The sequence below is a fragment of the Oncorhynchus kisutch genome, unplaced genomic scaffold (genome assembly GCF_002021735.2).
Source record: "Oncorhynchus kisutch isolate 150728-3 unplaced genomic scaffold, Okis_V2 Okis04b-Okis11a_hom, whole genome shotgun sequence".
Lineage (NCBI taxonomy): Eukaryota > Metazoa > Chordata > Actinopteri > Salmoniformes > Salmonidae > Oncorhynchus > Oncorhynchus kisutch.
This window is the reverse complement of record NW_022261981.1, coordinates 1,962,473-1,987,174: the sequence shown is the minus strand read 5'-3', so window position 1 is coordinate 1,987,174 and position 24,702 is coordinate 1,962,473. Positions and strand designations below refer to the sequence as shown.

General features: G+C 42.0%; 1 protein-coding gene across 1 annotated transcript in view; it reads left to right on the top strand.

Moving 5' to 3' along the window:
- LOC116359709 (protein eyes shut homolog) overlaps window positions 1-24,702 on the top strand; it is a 181,388-nt gene that overhangs the window by 33,767 nt on the left and 122,919 nt on the right. The window lies entirely within an intron of this gene.

Sequence of the window (24,702 nt, the reverse complement as noted above, 5' to 3'; positions counted from 1 at the left end):
TCCAGGGGACAGCAACCTTACCCTGGTCCAGGGTCATGACCTCATGATCGGCCAATGTCATCATGTCATAACACCAGTTTTATAATGTCGTAACACCAGTGTCATAATGTCATACCAGTGTCACAATGTAGTAACACCAGTTTTATAATGTCGTAACACCAGTGTCATAATGTCATAACACCAGTGTCATAATGTCGTAACACCAGTGTCATAATGTCATAACACCAGTGTTATAACACCAGTCTCAGAAGGTCATAACACCAGTGTCATAATGTCGTAACACCAATGTCATAATGTCATAACACCAGTGTCATAATACCATAACACCAGTGTCATAATGTCCTAACACCAGCACATGTAGCACCCTCTGATTTAATCAAAAAGAAAGAAAGCACAAATAAACTAATCTGCAAATCAATTCATTAAAATTGCAATACTGACAACAAAAAATAATATGCCAAACAAACTCAACTACATATTACAAGTATGATGATATTAGACAGTAATGCGCTTCCTCACCGAGATAGAATCGAAATAAATAAGTTGTGTTAGAGGTTTGAGAAACTCATGAATATATCTAAACTAGGTCACTATCTAAACAGTCCCAGTGCCCTTGGTGCTGCTGCAAATAGACTCAGAGTCCTTCTGCAGTCTGCAGCACTCCTTGGCACCTCCGAATGGAACCTTAGAATACTCAGCTACCGACTAGTTAACCACATAGGTCTACTCATTCTATCAAACATTTACCAAACAGAGGAAGAAAAATGGACACTTTTATTTGTCTCATCTATCTCCATGACATACATTGGAAGCAAGCATGTGAATTTTAAACAGTGAGGAAATAAATGTATTTTTGTTACATGTTCCTATCACACATACACTACATGACCAACAGTATATGGATACCTGCTCGTCGAACATCTCATTCCAAAATCATGGGCATTAATATGGAGTTGGTCCCCCCTTTGCTGCTATAACAGCCTCCACTCTTCTGGGAAGGCTTTCCACTAGATGTTGGAACATTGCCGCCGGGACTTGCTTCCATTCAGCCACAAGCATTAGTGAGATCGGGCACTGATGTTGGGCGATTAGGCCTCGCTCACGGTCGGCAATCCAATTAATCTCAATGGTGTTCGATGGGGTTACGGTCAGGGCTCTGTGCAGACCAGTCAAGTTCTTCCACAACTATCTTGACAAACCATTTCTGTATGGACCTCGCTTTGTGCACAAGGGCATTGTCAAGCTGAAACAGAAAAGGGCCTTCCCAAACTGTTGGCTCAAAGTTGGAAGCACAGAATCATCTAGAATGTCATTGTATGCTGTCGCGTTAAGATTTCCCTTCACTGGAACTAAGGGGCCTAGCCCGAACCATGAAAACCAGCCCCAGACCATTATTCCTCCTCCACCAAACTTTACAGTTGGTACTATGCATTCGGGCAGGTAGCATTCTCCTGCAATCCGCCAAACCCAGATTCGTTCCGTCGGACTGCCAGATGGTGAAGTGTGAATCATCACTCCAGAAAACGCTTTTCCACTGCTCCACAGTCCAATGGTGGCGAGCTTTACACCACTCCAGGCTACGCTTGGCATTGCACATGGTGATCTTAGGCTTGTGAGCGGCTTCTCGGCCATGGAAACCCATTTCATGAAGCTCCCGATGAACAGTTCTTGTGCTGACATGCTTCCAGAGGCAGTTTGGAACTCGGTAGTGAGTGTTGCAACACCTGCATTGCTTGCTGTTTGGGGTTTTAGGCTGGGTTTCTGTACAGCACTTTGAGATATCAGCTGATGTACGAAGGGCTATATAAATACATTTGATTTGATTTGTTGCAACCAAGGACAGACCATTTTTACCCGCCACGCACTTCAGCACTTGGCTGTCCCGTTCTGTGAGCTTATGTGGCCTACCACTTCGCGGCTGAGCCGTTGTTGCTCCTAGACATTTCCACTTCACAAAGCACTTACAGTTGACTGGAGCAGCTATAGCAGGGCAACATTTTGACAAACTGACTTGTTGGAAAGGTGGCATCCAATGATGGTGCCACGTTGAAGGTCACGCAGCTCTTCAGTAAGGCCATTCTACTGCTAATGTTTGTTTATAGAAATTGCATGGCTGTGTGCACGATTTTATACACCTGTCAGCAACTGGTGTGGCTGAAATAGCCGAATCCACTCATTTGAAGGGGTGTCCACATACTTTTGTATATACTGTATAGTGTATACTCCGTTTTATGTGGATTTGAAACATTGAGGAAAATAATTATAATGTATTCTCTTATCACCATATATGAGACATTGGACGCAAGGAAAGTTAACAATAGTTTAATCTCCTGCCTGGTCAAGGTCGACTGTACTTTCTGTCCCTGGACAATAGTGTATACAAACCTGATGTACTGTAGCGTTGTAGGATGAGGATCAATGAGGATCCTGTATAGCAAACAGAGTTTTCTAAAGGGACTCTATGGCTGCTTCCCAAATCATACCCTATCCTCTACAAAGTGTACTATATGGACCAATTAGGTGCCTTTTGAGCAGTAAAACTTGTTGACAATTCTGTCATAAAGAGCACAAGTTCAACTTAATAAAAAACACTTGAGGAAGATGTCGGCTTGACGTCGAAACGTAATTCACTTGTTCTCATCCTGTACAATGGTTGCCCATAACAGTGTTGACCAGTTCACATTAAATCAGCCATGAATCCACTTGAAATGGAAGCTTGTTGTGTGCAACAGAGAAGGGCAATTGAATTCAAGCTTCACAAAAAATATTGTAAATTGTTCAAACATTTAATTTTTTTATTTAACTATGCATGTCAGTTAAGAACAACGTATTATTTACAATGATGGCATACCCCAGCCAAACCCAGACAATGCAGGGCCAATCGTGCGCCTCCCTATGGGACTCCCAATAAGGACCGGATGCGATGCAGCCAGGAACTAGGTACTGCAGTGACGTCTCTTGCACTGAGATACAGTGTCTTAGACCACTGCGCCAATCGGGAGCTCATTTCTGGCCTGTCTATCTGTGGGTAACATGGTTGACGTGCTATGATCAATCTACTCAGTTTTCCACCACAAAACACCAGAAAATGGCAAAAGAAACTGTAGAATCAACTCACCTGCTTTTATAAAATATATTTAAAAAGGAATATTTTCACTCAATTTAAAACAAGAGTTCAGTTCAGGTAACAGAGTTGACCTGAAAATGAATCACTAATAACAATAAATAAATAAATAATAATCTTCAGAAATGACTGTCAAAACAACAACATAACTAGGGCTTTACAATGATGGTGAAACTTGGAGAAATGCTGGGGTTAAGTGGGTTAAAATCTTCCTAGAAGTCACGAAGGATGCACAGAAAATGCTGAATTTTGTCACTAACAAGTCTTTATTCATATAAAAAATCTGATGTATTGAATTCTCCATGTGATCTATATTAAATGGCACTTCATGTAATATAACAGGCTTTTAAAATTCAATATTTGTAAACAATTTCTACTTAAAAGGAACTCATTTTGTGGAACGCCCCATATATGGAATATAGTAAATAACCCAGGTATTATATGGAATATAGTAAATAACCCAGGTATTATATGGAATATAATAAATAACCAAGGTATTATATCGAATATAGTAAATAACCCAGGTATTATATGGAATATAATAAATAACCCAGGTATTATATGGAATATAATAAATAACCCAGGTATTATATGGAATATAGTAAATAACCCAGGTATTATATGGAATATAGTAAATTACCCGGTTATTATATGGAATATAGAAAATAACCCAGTTATTATATGGGGCCATAGTAAATAACATGGTTATTACATGGAATATAGTAAATAGCCTGGTTATTATACGGGCTGTAGTAAATAACCCAGTTATTATATGGGCTGTAGTAAATAACCCGGTTATTATATGGAATATAGTAAATATCCTGGTTATTATATGGTATATAGTAAATAACCCGGTTATTATATGGAATATAGTAAATATCCTGGTTATTATATGGTATATAGTAAATAACCCGGTTATTATATGGAATATAGTAAATAACCCAGTTATTATATGGAGTAGTGCACAATATGTCACCCACCACCTGGATTCAGTCTTTATGTAGCAACATTTGAAATTGTGTTTTTTACATTGGATAAAAGTAGAGACTCAGAGCTACAAAATGGTATGTCATACATTACATTTGAGGAACAATGGGAAAGTAATTCTCCTTTTGAAGTTGATCAACTTGTAAACTCACTTTTGAGAAAATGGCCTTTAAATGTTTTGGTATCTAGTGAAGAGCTCTTCTTTGTCTACACCCATTCAGCATCGTTCACACCCTCTTAAGCTTTAGCCCCACCCATCTCGTTTCACTCTCAGAGCGCACACCTGACGCTCTGGCCGATGATTGGATAACATGAAAACAGCCTAGCCAGCTCTGCTGGCAACAATTTCATTGGGATGCAGCCAATGGCTTTCTTTATGGTCTCTACAGTATGTGAGATAGAGAGTGTTGAACACAATATAGTGGAAGATGATGGGCACCTTAAAATCCGCACACCAATCTTGGAGGAGAAGGAAAGCTTACAGCAGATACACCTCAATAATGATCGTCACAGCCCAGACCTGTTATCAATGGCTGCCACGTTTGACAGGGATACAATGACATACTGTAAGCTGTGTTCTATGAACTGGTTTACAGTAACAGGGATGAAATGACATACTGTAAACTGTGTTCTATGAACTGGTTTACAGTAACAGGGATGAAATGACATACTGTAAGCTGTGTTCTATGAACCGGTTTACAGTAACAGGGATGAAATGACATACTGTAAGCTGTGTTCTATGAACCGGTTTACAGTAACAGGGATGAAATGACGTACTGTAAGCTTGTGTTCTATGAACCGGTTTACAGTAACAGGGATGAAATGACGTACTGTAAGCTGTGTTCTATGAACCGTTTTACAGTAACAGGGCTGAAATGGCATACTGTAAGCTGTGTTCTATGAACTGGTTTACAGTAACAGGGGTGAAATGACGTACTGTAAGCTGTGTTCTATGAATTGGTTTACAGTAACAGGGATGAAATGACATACTGTAAGCTGTGTTCTATGAACCGGTTTACAGTAACAGGGATGAAATGACGTACTGTAAGCTATGTTCTATGAACCGGTTTACAGTAACAGCGATGAAATGACGTACTGTAAGCTGTGTTCTATGAACCGGTTTACAGTAACAGGGATGAAATGACGTACTGTAAGCTGTGTTCTATGAACCGGTTTACAGTAACAGGGAGAGCTAGCCTACTCTGTTTATTGTGCTCTGTTTCTACGTCCATGATTTTGGTCCAAGTTGTCATGACAATGCGCTGGTGAGGAAAAACATTTGTTGCGTGTGCCTTGATTGAACCATTTTATGGGGTAAAAGTGTGGTAATTGGTTAAAATTGCGATCCCTATTTTTCAAGTGCAGTGATTTGACTGTTTTATGTGGTACGCGTACGGTGATTGGTCAATTTTGCAAAGGCTTGCGTAATATGAAGAGAAACGTTGATTTTTGTAAAAAAAAAAAAAAATGTGATTACAGAATCTTACAATCCTGGAGGTACTGATGTAATAGCAGCTGTATAAAGACTTCAGACTTCAGTCAAAGAGAGACAGGTGATTCATAGAACACACTTCCTTGGTTCCTTGGTTGCAGCTCAGTTGTTAGAGCATGGTGCTTGCAACGCCAGGGATGTGGGTTCAATTCCTGTGTTGGACGAGTATGGAATAAGTATGCATTCGCTCTGGATAAGAGAGTCTGCTAAATGACTAGAATGTAAAATGTTCCTTCGTCTTGGTTGTCTATGGGTTGTGTGTTTCCCTGTGTGAGGACAATCGGACAACCAATGGAAACAGTATATCCTTTTGTATACTTGTTTTATTTTTTCACCTCGACAGCTTAGTTGCTTATTGTTCTGTAAATGCCATCAGGTTGTTCCTGTTCAGGGTTAACTAAATGAGTTTGTGTTTTAATGTGTTGTTTTGACAGTTCTGCTAATTGGGTGTGTTTTTGACCATTTTATATAGTCTGTTGGCTGTTGCGTAACCTTACTCGCAAGTCACCGAGTCGTGTATGTGTCATCGGCAGTTCATGAATATTCATGAGTTGGGGCCTGGCTGCATACAAATATCCCTGTCTCTATTTGTCATCCCAGCAGTTGGTTCATGTTCTCTGTGTTTATGTAACTGGCAAACAGACACACGTGCAAACACACACACACACACACAAACAAATGCATACATTTGCAAGCACACACACATACACAAATGCACACGTGCATACACACACACACATACACACAAATGCATATTTCTTAATTGGTAAATATTTTCTTAACTCTTCTTGAACTGCACTGTTGGTTAAGGGCTTGTAAGTAAGCATTTCACGGTAAGGTCTACACTTGTTGTATTCGGCGCATGTGACAAATACAGTTTGATTTGATGCACACACACATACACACACACACACACTCAAACACAACACACTCAAACACACACACACTCAAACACAACACACTCAAACACAACACACTCACACACACACACACACAACACACACACACACACACTCAAACACAACACACACACACACACACACTCAAACACAACACACACACACACACACACTCAAACACAACACACTCAAACACACACTCAAACACAACACACTCAAACACACACTCAAACACAACACACACACACACACACTCAAACACAACACACACACACACACACACTCAAACACAACACACACACACACACACACTCAAACACAACACACACACACTCACAACACACACACACACACACACTCACAACACACACACACACACACACTCAAACACAACACACACACACACACACACTCAAACACAACACACTCAAACACACTCAAACACAACACACACACACACTCAAACACAACACACTCAAACACACTCAAACACAACACACTCAAACACACACACTCAAACACACACACTCAAACACAACACACTCAAACACAACACACTCAAACACAACACACACACTCAAACACACACACTCAAACACACACTCAAACACAACACACTCAAACACACACTCAAACACAACACACTCAAACACACACTCAAACACAACACACTCAAACACAACACACTCAAACACACACTCAAACACAACACACTCAAACACACACACTCAAACACACAAACTAATGCTCTACTACAGATCAAATGGGACCGACGCACATCAGATACTTTGAACACTTGGAACAATAACTCTCTAATGTTGTTAATTCTCTGGTAATGTCATATTAGACCATATGTACATGGTTTACAGAGAGAGATATGATTCTCTGGTAATGTCATATTAGACTGTGTAACACTCGTCTGATGAAGAAGGAGTGGACCAAAGCGCAGCGTGGTACGTGTTCATTATATTTATTTAAATCTGAACACTAGAACAAACATAACAAAGTGAGAAACGAACAGTTCTGTAAGGTAACTAAAACTATACAGAAAACAACTACCCACAAACCCAGGTGGGATAAAGGCTACCCAAGTATGATGCTCAATCAGAGACAACGATAGACAGCTGCCTCTGATTGAGAACCACACCTGGCCAAACACAAAGAAATAGAAAACATAGAAATAAAGAAACTAGAATGCCCACCCTAGTCTCACCCTAGTCTAACCAAAATAGAGAATTAAAGTCTCTCTATGGCCAGGGCGTGACAGACTGTATGTACACGGTTTACAGAGAGAGATGATTCTCTGGTAATGAGAGAGAAGGAGAGAGAAAGAGAAGGAGAGGGAGAGAGAGTCGTGAGGAAAACTCTCAAATGAGTGAATAGTCACAAAGCGGCAGGCCCAGATGGCATCCCTGGCCGTGTCCTCAGAGTGTGTGCTGGCAGGCGTCTTCTCGGATATCTTCAACATCCCAGGCTGTAGGCCCCCCCTGCTTCAAGGAGACCACCATCGTCCCTGTGCCCAAGAAAAATAAAGTGAAATGCCCAAATGACTATCGCCCGTTGCACTCAACCCGGTCATCATAAAGTGCTTTGAGAGGTTGGTCATGGCCCACATCAAGGCCAGCATGCCAGGCACACTGGACCCATCCAATTTGCTCTAACACATCTGGACAACAGGAACCCCTATGTGAGAATGCTGTTCATAGACTACAGTTCAGCATTCAACACTATTTTTCCCTCCAGGCTCGACACCAAGCTCAGAGCCCTGGGTCTGGACACCAGGGCACAACACCTCTTCCACACTGACTCTTAAAACAGAGGCCACCCCAGGGGTGTTTCCTCGGCCCTCTGTTGTACTCCCTGTTCACCCACAACTGTGTGGCTTTGCACGACGCCAACTCCATCATCAAGTTTGCCGACGACACCACGGTTGTAGTCCTGACGTAGACCAACACCACCACCACTCTTGTCAAGAGGGCACATCAGCGTCTCTACTAAGGCGGCTGAAGAAATTTAGCTTGCCACCCCAGGTCCTCTCCAAATACTGCCGCTGCACCATCGAGAGTGTCCTGACCGGTTGCATCATGGCCTGGTATGGGAATTGCTCCATCTACAACCGCAAGGCCATCCAGCGGGTGGTGAAGACGGCCCAGTACATCACTGGGACCGTGGCCCTCCGGCGGGTGGTGAAGACGGCCCAGTACATCACTGGGACTGTGGCCCTCCAGCGGGTGGTGAAGACGGCCCAGTAAATCACTGGGACCGTGGCCCTCCGGCGGGTGGTGAAGACGGCCCAGTACATCACTGGGACTGTGGCCCTCCGGTGGGTGGTGAAGACGGCCCAGTACATCACTGGGACCGTGGCCCTCCGGCGGGTGGTGAAGACGGCCCAGTACATCACTGGGACTGTGGCCCTCCGGTGGGTGGTGAAGACGGCCCAGTACATCACTGGGACCGTGGCCCTCCAGCAGGTGGTGAAGACGGCCTAGTACATCACTGGGACCGTGGCCCTCCAGTGGGTGGTGAAGACGGCCCAGTACATCACTGGGACCGTGCTCCCACCCATCTAGGACATCTACTTGGTGAGGAAGTCCTGCAGCATCATCAAGGACCCAACACACTCCAGCCACAAACTGTTCTCTCCCTTACCGCCAGGCAGACAGTATCGGAGCATGAGGTCTGATACCAACAGGATCAGAGACATTTTCTATCTACAAGCCATCAGACTGCTGAACACTTGAACTGGACTGACAACCTGCACTGACAGCTCACTTTCCAGCTCACACTCTCAAACACATAGATCCCCCGAACGCAGCTCACTCTCCAGATCCCAATCACCTGAATTCTGATCACCTGTTCACACACCTGTATGTCATTATCACACACTATTTAGTTTATTTCTTTGCACCCCATCATTGTGAGGTATTGTTACTCTTCGGACCTCTATTTTCCCTGTAATTTGATCCTCCTGTGTATGATAAATTTAAAAACTATTTGATTTATTGAATATCTGAAACATACAATATACTTGCAGTGAAGCCGCTCAACAACTGCATCATACCAGTCATCCAACAGACTCCCATTCAGAGAGACACACAGAAGCATCCAGGGTCAATGCCCTGCTCAAGGGCACGTTGACAAATCTACCACCAGGCCAAAACACGTGAACCCGAACCCTCCAAGATCCCCCCCACAGTCCCCCAATAGCTGTCCCTCAACCATTCGAGACCCCTCCCAAAGCCCCCCCCCCCAGAAGAAAAAAATGAATTCCGTTCCCCACCCCCAAGAACCACCCCAATGCACCAACAGCCAAAAGAATGAACTAAAGAGAAAAAAGGAAAAGACAGAAGAAAACATGCAAAAATAATTATACATTTAAAACAAAGGACATCAAGAACAACTGGAATCATAACATCAATGCCAACTGTATATGTTTGTGTGCATGTCTGGCACTATTACATGTATGTGTGTGTTCTTGTATGTGTTTATTTGAGAGTGTGTATATGCATGTGTACAACACACCTGCACGGCATCAGCCTCAGGCAAACCGGCATTAGTTGTAAAAACACTGCCCCTCAGTGTCATGCAAACTGACTTTCTATTATGTTATTTTTTATACTTTTATCTTTGACCATCATCTCCCACACAGAAACTCCACTCTCACTTGTCTCCAATTCCACATCCCAACCCTCAGCTTCCCTCAGCCCCCATCCCACCTATCTCTCTCTCACACAGAAACTCCACTCTCACTTGTCTCCAATTCCACATCCCAACCCTCAGCTTCCCTCAGCCCCCATCCCACCTATCTCTCTCTCACACAGAAACTCCACTCTCACTTGTCTCCAATTCCACATCCCAACCCTCAGCTTCACTCAGCCCCCATCCCACCTATCTCTCTCTCACACAGAAACTCCACTCTCACTTGTCTCCAATTCCACATCCCAACCCTCAGCTTCCCTCAGCCCCCATCCCATCTATCTCTCTCTCACACAGAAACTCCACTCTCACTTGTCTCCAATTCCACATCCCAACCCTCAGCTTCCCTCAGCCCCCATCCCATCTATCTCTGCTGGCCAACCACTTCGGGTTTCTACGCAACACATATCTTTCAACTATGCTGTGCAGCATGACAATGATCCCAAACACACCGCCCGGACAACGAAGGAGTGGCTTCGTAAGAAGCATTTCAAGGTCCTGGAGTGGCCTAGCCAGTCTCCAGATCTCAACCCCATAGAAAATCTTTGGAGGGAGTTGAAAGTCCGTGTTGCCCAGCAACAGCCCCAAAACATCACTGCTCTAGAGGAGATCTGCATGGAGGAATGGGCCAAAATACCAGCAACAGTGTGTGAAAACCTTGTGAAGACTTACAGAAAACGTTTGACCTCTGTCATTGCCAACAAAGGGTATATAACAAAGTATTGAGATAAACTTTTGTTATTGACCAAATACTTATTTTCCACCATAATTTGCAAATAAATTCATAAAAAATCCTACAATGTGATCTTCTGGATTTTTTTTTCTCATTTTGTCTGTCATAGTTGAAGTGTACCTATGATGAAAATTACAGGCCTCTCTCATCTTTTTAAGTGGGAGAACTTGCACAATTGGTGGCTGACTAAATACATTTTTGCCCCACTGTATATATCAACTCATACATCCTGTACCATGGAATCGGTACATCAAAAATCTCTTCCCAACTATTTTGCAATCTGTATGGCACAGTTGTCAACATCCTGGTCCTCAAATGAAACGGGTATACTTTCCTATGTATGCTATTTTTATTCCTCCGCCAGTTTTGATCCTTTATATTGGGCAGATAGACCAGTTCCCTACCTCCTCCCGCTGCCACCTGCCTCCTCCATTTTTGGGGTAATGCTGTAATCAATTGGTTGTACTCTTGGATTGAGCAGACCTTCCCGTACAATTCTGATAACTCCATGAAGGACATAACTCTACCAATCCAATTTACAATATCATTTAAGAACAAAATACCCTTTTCAAACATATTTCCCATAAATGCAGGTATTTTATCAACCAGCACATTTGAGTTCAGCCATAATATTTGTTGTAATGTTTGTTGTATCTTTTCAGGGGGGTGAAATTGAAATTGTAGCTAGTTCTGCAATGCTTGTTTGAAAAAGAGAGATACTTTAAAAAAAAAGCATAATTTTCAATTAATCGAAAATGAGACATGGCAATCTGCACAAAGGCAAAAGGGCAATTTTTAAACAATGGATGAGCTTTTCTTAGTAATCTACTTGAGAACCATTTAGGGTTCAAATAAACCTTTTGAATGAGTGAAGCTTTTAGAGAGAGGTTCAGTGCTTTTATATTTGATGATCTCAACCCACCCAATTCATATTCATTATATAGATAGGCTCGTTTTATTTTGTCTGGTTTAGCGTCCCAGATAAAGCAGAATATTTTTTGCTCAAATGATTTGAAAAGCGAATCATCAGGATCAGACAGTGCCATAAGTAACTGAGTGAACAGAGATATGACTAAGGAGTTAATCAGGGCAATTTTTTAATAAATAGACAGGTATTTACCTCCATGGTTGTAGGATCTTGTCTATTTTAAGTTTTCTATTGAAATTCATTGTGGAGAGCTTATTTATATATTTTGTGATATGAATACCGAGTATGTCAACTTCACCATCAGCCCATTTTATAGGTAAACTGCAGGGTAATGTAAAAGTTTTATTTTTTAAAGATCTAATATGTAATATTGGACACTTACCATAATTAGGTTTTAGTCCAGAGAGTACAGAAAAGTTATCTAGATCTTCAATGAGACATTGCAGGGATCTAGCTTATGGACTTAATATAAAACTTGAGTTATCGGCATACATGGACACCTCTGTTTTTAAGCCTTGGATTTCTAATCCTCTAATGTTGTTATTGGATCTGATTTTAATAGCTAGCATTTCAATGACAATAATGAATAGATGTGGTGACAGCGGACACCCTTGTTTAACTCCTCTTGACAATTCAAAACTCTCTGAGAAGTAGCCGTTATTTACTATTTTACACCTGGGTTGCTATGCATTAGAGAGACAATAGAGAGAGAGGGAGAGAAGAGAAGAGAAAAGAGAGTGAGAAGAGAGCGAGATCAGTTGTGTGTTTATGTATAAGTCTGTATGTGTAAGCTAGCATGTAATTGAGTACGTGTATGTTCATATCCACCTCATAATGTTCAGTTATTTTTACAGTACCCATACTTTTTTTCGTAACCTGAAGTCCCTGTAGAATTTAGTACAGCCATGGTGTTATGGAGCTGTCTCGGAATAGCTGTCCGTCTATAAAGGGTTTGTATGATAGTTTTGGCCTGCCTCACTAACGACGCATTTTGCCCCCAAACTGGGGTTTTAATGATTCCTCCTGAAATTACAACTGACTACTGAGGTGTGTTGACAGTGTAGCACAGATCATTAGGATACTGTCAGCCACGCCAAAGGCAGATTTCTAGATGAAAAGAAACATGTTCACACAGAACTATCGCTTCTCTGTGGTTTGGAGATTTGTCTTGCAATGCTTTGAGATTTTTTGTGTATTTTTTTTTAAAACTGCATTTTACAACTTATTTTGTGTGTTAATATACAGGAATCAAATCACAGTTTATTTGTCACGTGCGCCAAGTACAACAGGTGTAGACCTTACAGTGAAATGCTTACTTACAAGCCCTAACCAACAGTGTAGACCTTACAGTGAAATGCTTACGTACAAGCCCTAACCAACAGTGTAGACCTTACAGTGAAATGCTTACTTACAAGCCCTAACCAACAGGTGTAGACCTTACAGTGAAATGCTTACGTACAAGCCCTAACCAACAGGTGTAGACCTTACAGTGATATGCTTACGTACAAGCCCTAACCAACAGTGTAGACCTTACAGTGATATGCTTACTTACAGGCCCTAACCAACAGGTGTAGACCTTACAGTGAAATGCTTACTTACAAGCCCTAACCAACAGTGTAGACCTTACAGTGAAATGCTTACTGACAAGCCCTAACCAACAGTGTAGACCTTACAGTGATATGCTTACTTACAAGCCCTAACCAACAGTGTAGACCTTACAGTGATATGCTTACTTACAAGCCCTAACCAACAGTGTAGACCTTACAGTGAAATGCTTACTGACAAGCCCTAACCAACAGTGTAGACCTTACAGTGAAATGCTTACGTACAAGCCCTAACCAACAGTGTAGACCTTACAGTGATACGCTTACTTACAAGCCCTAACCAACAGTGTAGACCTTACAGTGATATGCTTACTTACAAGCCCTAACCAACAGTGTAGACCTTACAGTGAAATGCTTACGTACAAGCCCTAACCAACAGTGTAGACCTTACAGTGAAATGCTTACTTACAAGCCCTAACCAACAGTGTAGACCTTACAGTGAAATGCTTACTTACAAGCCCTAACCAACAGTGTAGACCTTACAGTGAAATGCTTACTTACAAGCCCTAACCAACAGTGTAGACCTTACAGTGATATGCTTACGTACAAGCCCTAACCAACAGTGTAGACCTTACAGTGAAATGCTTACGTACAAGCCCTAACCAACAGTGTAGACCTTACAGTGAAATGCTTACTTACAAGCCCTAACCAACAGTGTAGACCTTACAGTGAAATGCTTACGTACAAGCCCTAACCAACAGTGTAGACCTTACAGTGATATGCTTACTTACAAGCCCTAACCAACAGTGCAGACCTTACAGTGAAATGCTTACTTACAAGCCCTAACCAACAGTGTAGACCTTACAGTGATATGCTTACGTACAAGCCCTAACCAACAGTGTAGACCTTACAGTGAAATGCTTACGTACAAGCCCTAACCAACAGTGTAGACCTTACAGTGAAATGCTTACTTACAAGCCCTAACCAACAGTGTAGACCTTACAGTGTAATGCTTACTTACAAGCCCTAACCAACAGTGTAGACCTTACAGTGAAATGCTTACTTACAAGCCCTAACCAACAGTGTAGACCTTACAGTGAAATGCTTACTTACAGGCCCTAACCAACAGTGTAGACCTTACAGTGAAATGCTTACTTACAAGCCCTAACCAACAGTGTAGACCTTACAGTGAAATGCTTACTTACAAGCCCTAACCAACAGTGTAGACCTTACAGGGAAATGCTTACTTACAAGCCCTAACCAACAGTGTAGACCTTACAGTGAAATGCTTACTTACAGGCCCTAACCAACAGTGTAGACCTTACAGTGAAATGCTTACTTACAAGCCCTAACCAACAGGTGTAGACCTTACAGTGAAATGCTTACTTACAAGCCCTAACCAACAGTGTAGACCTTACAGTGAAATGCTTACTGACAAGCCCTAACCAACAGTGTAGACCTTACAGTGAAATGCTTACGTACAAGCCCTAACCAACAGTGTAGACCTTACAGTGATACGCTTACTTACAAGCCCTAACCAACAGTGTAGACCTTACAGTGATATGCTTACTTACAAGCCCTAACCAACAGTGTAGACCTTACAGTGAAATGCTTACGTACAAGCCCTAACCAACAGTGTAGACCTTACAGTGAAATGCTTACTTACAAGCCCTAACCAACAGTGTAGACCTTACAGTGAAATGCTTACTTACAAGCCCTAACCAACAGTGTAGACCTTACAGTGAAATGCTTACTTACAAGCCCTAACCAACAGTGTAGACCTTACAGTGATATGCTTACGTACAAGCCCTAACCAACAGTGTAGACCTTACAGTGAAATGCTTACGTACAAGCCCTAACCAACAGTGTAGACCTTACAGTGAAATGCTTACTTACAAGCCCTAACCAACAGTGTAGACCTTACAGTGAAATGCTTACGTACAAGCCCTAACCAACAGTGTAGACCTTACAGTGATATGCTTACTTACAAGCCCTAACCAACAGTGCAGACCTTACAGTGAAATGCTTACTTACAAGCCCTAACCAACAGTGTAGACCTTACAGTGATATGCTTACTTACAGGCCCTAACCAACAGTGCAATTTGTAAGTAAAAAATAGGTATTAGGTAAATAATAGATAAGTAAAGAAAAACAGTAAAATGACAGTGAAAATAACAGTAGCGAGGCTCTATACAGGTGGTACCGGTACAGAGTCAATGTGCGGGGCCACAGGTTAGTCGGGTTAATTGAGGTAATATGTACATGAATGTGTAGTTAAAGTGACTATGCATAGATGATAAACAGAGACTAGCAGCAGCGTAAAAGAGGAGTTGGGGGGTTGCAGGACATATTGCAAATAGTCCGGGTAGCCATTTGAATACCTGTTCAGGAGTCTTATGGCTTGGATGTAAAAGCTGTTGAGAAGCCTTTTGGTCCTAGACTTGGCGCTCCGGTACCGCTTGCCATGCGGTAGTAGAGAGAACAGTCTATGACTGGGGTGGCTGGGGTCTTTGACAATTTTTAGGGCCTTCCTCTGACACCGCCTGGTGTAGAGGTCCTGGATGGCAAGCAGCTTAGCCCCAGTGATGTACTGGGCCGTACGCACTACCCTCTGTAGTGCCTTGTGGTCGAAAGCCAAGCAGTTGCCGTACCAGGCAGTGATGCAACCTGTCAGGATGCTCTCTATGTTGCAGCTATAGAACCTTTTGAGGATCTAAGGACCCATGCCAAATCTTTTCAGTCTCCTGAGGGGGAATAGGTTTTGAGCCCTCTTCACGACTGTCTTGGTGTGTTTGGACCATGTTAGTTTGTTGGTGATGTGGACACCAAGGAACTTGAAGCTCTCAACCTGCTCCACTACAGCCCCGTCGATGAGAATGGGGTCGTGCTCGGTCCTCCTTTTCCTGTAGTCCACAATCATCTCCTTAGTCTTGAATCTGGTGGTCAGTTGATTCGTGGTTTATCCTTATGGCTTTAGTATACGTGTGAATACAGTTGAAGTCAGAAGTTTACATACATCTTAGCTAAATACATTTAAATGCAGTTTTTCACAATTCCCGACATTGAATCCTAGTAAAACATTCCCTGTCTTAGGTCAGTTAGGATCACCACTTTATTTTAAGAATGTGAAATGTCAGAATAATGGTAGAGATAATTATTTATTTCAGCTTTTATTTCTTTCATCACATTCCCAGTAGGTCAGAAGTTTACATACACTCAATTCGTATTTGGCAGCATTGCTTTTAATTTGTTTAACTTGGGTCAAACGTTTCAGGTAGCCTTCCGCAAGCTTCCCACAATAAGTTGGGTGCATTTTGGCCCATTCCTCCTGACAGAGCTGGTGTAACTGAGTCAGGTTTGTAGGCTTCCTTGCTCACACACACTTTTTCAGTTCTGCCCACACATTTTCTATATGATTGAGGTCAGGGCTTTGTGATGGCCACTCCAATGCCTTGACTTTGTTGTCCTTAAGCCATTTTGCCACAACTTTGGAAGTATGCTTGGAGGCACTGAGTTTGAAGGTAGGCCTTGAAATACGTCCACAGGTACACCTCCAATTGACTCAAATGATGTCAGATGCTTCTAAAGCTATGAGATCATTTTCTGGAATTTTCCAAGCAGTTTAAAGGCACAGTCAACTTCGTGTATGTAAACTTCTGACCCACTGGAATTGTGATACACTGAATGATAAGTGAAATAATTACTTGTCATGCACAAAGTAGATGTCCTAACCGACTTGCCAAAACTATAACAATTTCTTGTTAACAAGAAATGTGTGGAGTGGTTGAAAAACGAGTTTTAATGACTCCAACCTAAGTGTATGTAAACTTCTGACTTCAACTGTATATAATAATAATCTAAATGTCTTTCCACCTCAAGAAATTACAAAGTGCGTCCTGAATTAATTTGGTTTCTTGTTCAATTGACTGGTCATGCTGAAATCCTGAATAGTTGTGTATGTACACTATACATCAAATACACATGTTAAACTACCGTGTTGTCAGGATGGAAAATAAGCTTATATCCTGTGATTGTACTGGATCACCCTTTAAAATGACTCATTAGATAGTGAGGGATGTGGTTTTAATCCTACTAATAAGATCTCAATGCTCTGTAATTGACTATGTGTACAGCCGTATATATTCCCCCCCAAGCAGACACATCGATGGCTCTGAACGAACTTTATTTGACTCTTTGCAAACTGGAATCCATTTATCCGGAGGCTGCATTCATTGTAGCTGGGGATTTTAACAAGGCTAATCTGAAAACAAGACTCCCTAAATTTTATCAGCATATCGATTGCGCAACCAGGGCTGGAAAAACCTTGGATCACTGCTATTCTAACTTCCGCGACGCATATAAGGCCCTGCCCCGCCCTCCTTTCGGAAAAGCTGACCACGACTCCATTTTGTTGATCCCTGCCTACAGACAGAAACTAAAACAAGAAGCTCCCGCGCTGAGGTCTGTTCAACGCTGGTCCAACCAATCTGATTCCACACTCCAAGACTGCTTCCATCACGTGGACTGGGATATGTTTCGTATTGCGTCAGACAACAACATTGACGAATACGCTGATTCGGTGAGCGAGTTCATTAGAACGTGCGTTGAAGATGTCATTCCCATAGCAACGATTAAAACATTCCCAAACCAGAAACCGTGGATTGATGGCAGCATTCGCGTGAAACTGAAAGCTCGAACCACTGCTTTTAATCAGGGCAAGGTGACCGGAAACATGACCGAATACAAACAGTGTAACTATTCCCTCCGCAAGGCAATCAAACAAGCTAAGCGTCAGTATAGAGACAAAGTAGAATCTCAATTCAACGGCTCAGTCACAAGAGGTATGTGGCAGGGTCTACAGTCAATCACGGATTACAAAAAGAAAACCGGTCCAGTCACGGACCAGGATGTCTTGCTCCCAGACAGACTAAACAACTTCTTTGCTCACTTTGAGGACAATACAGTGCAACTGACACGGCCCGCAACTAAAACATGCGGACTCTCCTTCACTGCAGCCGACGTGAGGAAAACATTTAAACGTGTCAACCCTCGCAAGGCTGCAGGCCCAGACGGCATCCCCAGCCGCACCCTCAGAGCATGCGCAGACCAGCTGGCTGGTGTGTTTACGGACATATTCAATCAATCCCTATCCCTGTCTGTTGTTCCCACATGCTTCAATAGGGCCACCATTGTTCCTGTTCCCAAGAAAGCTAAGGTAACTACCGCCCCGTAGCACTCACTTCCGTCATCATGAAGTGCTTTGAGAGACTAGTCAAGGACCATATCACCTCCACCCTACCTGACACCCTAGACCCACTCCAATTTGCTTACCGCCCAAATAGGTCCACAGACGATGCAATTTTCAACCACACTGCACACTGACCTAACCCATCTGGACAAGAGGAATACCTATGTGAGAATGCTGTTCATCGACTACAGCTCGGCATTTAACACCATAGTGCCCTCCAAGCTCGTCATCAAGCTCGAGACCCTGGGTCTCGACCCCGCCCTGTGCAACTGGGTACTGGACTTCCTGACGGGCCACCCCCAGGTGGTGAGGGTAGGCAACAACATTTCCACCCCGCTGATCCTCAACACTGGGGCCCCACAAGGGTGCGTTCTGAGCCCTCTCCTGTACTCCCTGTTCACCCACGACTGCGTGGCCACGCACGCCTCCAACTCAATCATCAAGTTTGCGGACGACACAACAGTGGTAGGCTTGATTACCAACAACGATGAGACGGCCTACAGGGAGGAGGTGAGGGTGTCAGGAAAATGTGTGGTGAAGTGTGTGTGTGGTGTGTGGAGTGTGGCATCAGGAAAATCGGAGTGTGGTGTCAGGAAAATAACCTCACACTCAACGTCAACAAAACTAAGGAGATGATTGTGGACTTCAGGAAACAGCAGAGGGAACACCCCCCTATCCACATTGATGGAACAGTATTGGAGAGGGTAGAAAGTTTTAAGTTCCTCGGCGTACACATCACAGCCAAACTGAATTGGTCCACCCACACAGACAGCATCGTGAAGAAGGCGCAGCAGCGCCTCTTCAACCTCAGGAGGCTGAAGAAATGTGGCTTGTCACCAAAAGCACTCACAAACTTCTACAGATGCACAATCGAGAGCATCCTGTCGGGCTGTATCACCGCCTGGTATGGCAACTGCTCCGCCCACAACCGTAAGGCTCTCCAGAGGGTAGTGAGGTCTGCACAATGCATCACCGGGGGCAAACTACCTGCCCTCCAGGACACCTACACCACCCGATGTCACAGGAAGGCCATAAAGATCATCAAGGACAACAACCACCCGAGCCACTGCCAGTTCACCCCGCTATCATCCAGAAGGCGAGGTCAGTACAGGTGCATCAAAGCTGGGACCGAGAGACTGAAAAACAGCTTCTATCTCAAGGCCATCAGACTGTTAAACAGCCACCACTAACATTGAGTGGCTGCTGCCAACACACTCCAGCCACTTTAATAATGGGAATTGATGGGAAATGATGTAAAATATATCACTAGCCACTTTAAACAATGCTACCTACTATAATGTTTACATACCCTACATTATTCATCTCATATGTATATGTATATACTGTACTCTATATCATCTACTGCATCTTTATGTAATACATGTATCACTAGCCACTTTAACTATGCCACTTTGTTTACATACTCATCTCATATGTATATACTGCACTCAATACCATCTACTGTATCTTGCCTATGCCGCTCTGTACCATCACTCACTCATATATCTTTATGTACATATTCTTTATCCCCTTACACTTGTATCTGTCTATAAGGTAGTAGTTTTGGAATTGTTAGCTAGATTACTTGTTGGTTATTACTGCATTGTCGGAACTAGAAGCACAAGCATTTCGCTACACTCGCATTAACATCTGCTAACCATGTGTATGTGACAAATAAAATTTGATTTGATTTTTGTATTAATGAATCATCATCTAGTGACCTTGGCTTATCAATGCCACTTTCCCGACGTCCAGTTCCTAACCAGTACAGCAGTGGCTGTAGTGTAGTTGTAGTGAATTCATTGTAGCTTACAGGCTCATGTAGAGGTGCTCCTGATGTGAGACATTTGTTGAAAGATCATAGAATCCCATGAATGTTGTCAGCCAGCACACGTACAAAAAGCTCAGCCCATCACGGAGATATAGATTCTCTTCAGCTGATCACCTTGAAGCGGTTTTCCACCTATATTTGTTATTCCCAGATAAAAGTCAATATAGAGAGGGCCATGAAGAATAGACTAGTAAACTCTTATATCCACAGAAAGCTCTACCCTTAACAGAAAAACCACATGATTTCACATCAAATTTGACCTTTTAAATTATTGGGACAACATGTGTTTTTGGAACACTTCACACGTTTTCACATGTGTAGTTTAATGTTATCACGTGTAGTTTAATGTTATCACATGTTGCTTTACGTGTTGTCACCTATTATCACATTACCTTCACATAAGATCACATGAAATTCCAGTGTTTTTTCCATAAGGGTAGAATACTGAACCATATTTGTATGAGACTCAGTTGGCACAGCACGGGCTCAAATACATGATTCAAATACTTGTCTTTGAAAGGTTTTTATTGCAGTTTTTTACCAATTAAAACAAACACTATACATCTGACTGTATCAAATAAGGTTTATTTCGATAGGCCTATGTCCTGTGCTTCCAATGAGTGTAACTTTACCTCTCAATGTACATCTGACTGTATCAAATAAGGTTTATTTCGATAGGCCTATGTCCTGTGTTTCCAATGAGTGTAACTTTACCTCTCAATGTACATCTGACTGTATCAAATAAGGTTTATTTCGATAGGCCTATGTCCTGTGTTTCCAATGAGTGTAACTTTACCTCTCAATGTACATCTGACTGTATCAAATAAGGTTTATTTCGATAGGCCTATGTCCTGTGCTTCCAATGAGTGTAACTTTACCTCTCAATGTACATCTGACTGTATCAAATAAGATTTATTTCGATAGGCCTATGTCCTGTGCTTCCAATGAGTGTAACTTTACCTCTCAATGTACATCTGACTGTATCAAATAAGGTTTATTTCGATAGGCCTATGTCCTGTGCTTCCAATGAGTGTAACTTTACCTCTCAATGTACATCTGACTGTATCAAATAAGGTTTATTTCGATAGGCCTATGTCCTGTGCTTCCAATGAGTGTAACTTTACCTCTCAATGAACATCTGACTGTATCAAATAAGGTTTATTTCGATAGGCCTATGTCCTGTGTTTCCAATGAGTGTAACTTTACCTCTCAATGTACATCTGACTGTATCAAATAAGGTTTATTTCGATAGGCCTATGTCCTGTGTTTCCAATGAGTGTAACTTTACCTCTCAATGTACATCTGACTGTATCAAATAAGGTTTATTTCGATAGGCCTATGTCCTGTGTTTCCAATGAGTGTAACTTTACCTCTCAATGTACATCTGACTGTATCAAATAAGGTTTATTTCGATAGGCCTATGTCCTGTGCTTCCAATGAGTGTAACTTTACCTCTCAATGTACATCTGACTGTATCAAATAAGGTTTATTTCGATAGGCCTATGTCCTGTGCTTCCAATGAGTGTAACTTTACCTCTCAATGTACATCTGACTGTATCAATAAGGTTTATTTCGATAGGCCTATGTCCTGTGCTTCCAATGAGTGTAACTTTACCTCTCAATGTACATCTGACTGTATCAATAAGGTTTATTTCGATAGGCCTATGTCCTGTGCTTCCAATGAGTGTAACTTTACCTCTCAAAGTACATCTGACTGTATCAATAAGGTTTATTTCGATAGGCCTATGTCCTGTGCTTCCAATGAGTGTAACTTTACCTCTCAATGTACATCTGACTGTATCAATAAGGTTTATTTCGATAGGCCTATGTCCTGTGCTTCCAATGAGTGTAACTTTACCTCTCAATGTACATCTGACTGTATCAAATAAGGTTTATTTCGATAGGCCTATGTCCTGTGCTTCCAATGAGTGTAACTTTACCTCTCAATGTACATCTGACTGTATCAATAAGGTTTATTTCGATAGGCCTATGTCCTGTGCTTCCAATGAGTGTAACTTTACCTAACTGTCCATGCAACATTTTCATTGACTCAAGAGTATTAAACAGACATACACAGACTTCCATATTACTTCCACATTTGGTACCAACTTCTTCATCTTGTGCAGGGGATTATAAATACCACATTTACGTCACAGTAGCACTTCGCATCAGAAATACAAGAACACTTTCAATCAATGTGTGTTTGTCTGATTTAGACATATATTCTATCAGACGAACGGGCTGCTCAGGGCGCGTCGTTTTGTATATGGTTTGTCCCAGTCTGACAGAGGTGGCTAACGACACAGTGAAATTCATATTGTTTGTCTCAGTCTGACAGAGGTGGCTAACGACACAGTGAAATTCATATAGTTTGTCCCAGTCTGACAGAGGTGGCTAACGACACAGTGAAATTCATATTGTTTGTCTCAGTCTGACAGAGGTGGCTAACGACACAGTGAAATTCATATAGTTTGTCCCAGTCTGACAGAGGTGGCTAACGACACAGTGAAATTCATATAGTTTGTCCCAGTCTGACAGAGGTGGCTAACGACACAGTGAAATTCATATAGTTTGTCCCAGTCTGACAGAGGTGGCTAACGACACAGTGACATTCATATTGTTTGTCTCAGTCTGACAGAGGTGGCTAACGACACAGTGACATTCATATTGTTTGTCTCAGTCTGACAGAGGTGGCTAACGACACAGTGAAATTCATATTGTTTGTCCCAGTCTGACAGAGGTGGCTAACGACACAGTGAAATTCATATTGTTTGTCTCAGTCTGACAGAGGTGGCTAACGACACAGTGACATTCGTGTAAGGAGTAGTACAGAAATTCTGCATTTTTGTGGTGTTTTTTTTACCATTACTCATAACTTCATAATACATTTGACCAGTAAACAACAAGTAATCCTTCATGTGCTGTCAAGCACCAAATCATTTTAATTTAGCTGCTTCCAAACACTAATGCAAAGTAGGCATGAGCCAGCCGTTCACATAGTTGATAATACACTGTACACCAAGGTAGTAAATTACATTGAGAGGGGTTAAGTAAGACACGCAAAGGACTAATCTTTTCATTAAAAAAAACTTAAAATCAATTAATGAAGCCAACTATAGACAGCGGGATGTAATTGATATGGACTTAATGTCTCCGATATAACATAATAGCAGGACGTGAGTCTTCTTCTGTGGTTGATTTTTCAGGCAGTACAATGAACTGACTGATTGAAGGTGTCATCGGACTGAGATAAGATAAGGTCATGAACCTCTCCCTGGCCTCTTGTAATGTTTCCCCCCAGCCAAATGGATGGAAACAGACAGTGCTTGTGCAATTCTGTACTCAACCTGAATGGGAAAAAAATTATTTATTTTAATGTTTCTACATGATGTTGACAATCTTAAAGGGGCAAGCTGAGATTCAAACATCTATAAAGTGGTCTGCCTAATGGATGTGTCAATCACAGATTGGCTCTTTAACAAGCATAGCATACTGTATCTACTTTTGATTCCCTATACATTTTAAATATATATATATATATACTACCGTTCAAAAGTTTGGGCTCACTTAGAAATGTCTTTGTTTTTGAAAGAAAAGCTTTTTATTTTGGCAGTTAACCCACTGTTCCTAGGCCGTCATTGAAAATAAGAATTTGTTCTGAACTGACTTGCCTGGTTAAATAAATAAAAATAACATAACATTGATCAGAAATACAGTGTAGACATTGTTAATGTTGCAGCCAGGATGGTAACTACATTAAAGGCTAGTTATACTGGAGGATGATAGCTACTGGAGGATGATAGCCAGGATGGTAACTACATTAAAGGCTAGTTATACTGGAGGATGATAGCCAGGATGGTAACTACATTAAAGGCTAGTTATACTGGAGGATGATAGCTACTGGAGGATGATAGCCAGGATGGTAACTACATTAAAGGCTAGTTATACTGGAGGATGATAGCTACTGGAGGATGATAGCCAGGATGGTAAACTACATTAAAGTCTAGTTATACTGGAGGATGATAGCTACTGGAGGATGATAGCCAGGATGGTAACTACATTAAAGGCCAGTTATACTGGAGGATGATAGCTACTGGAGGATGATAGCCAGGATGGTAAACTACATTAAAGGCCAGTTATACTGGAGGATGATAGCTACTGGAGGCAGATAGCCAGGATGGTAAACTACATTAAAGGCCAGTTATACTGGAGGATGATAG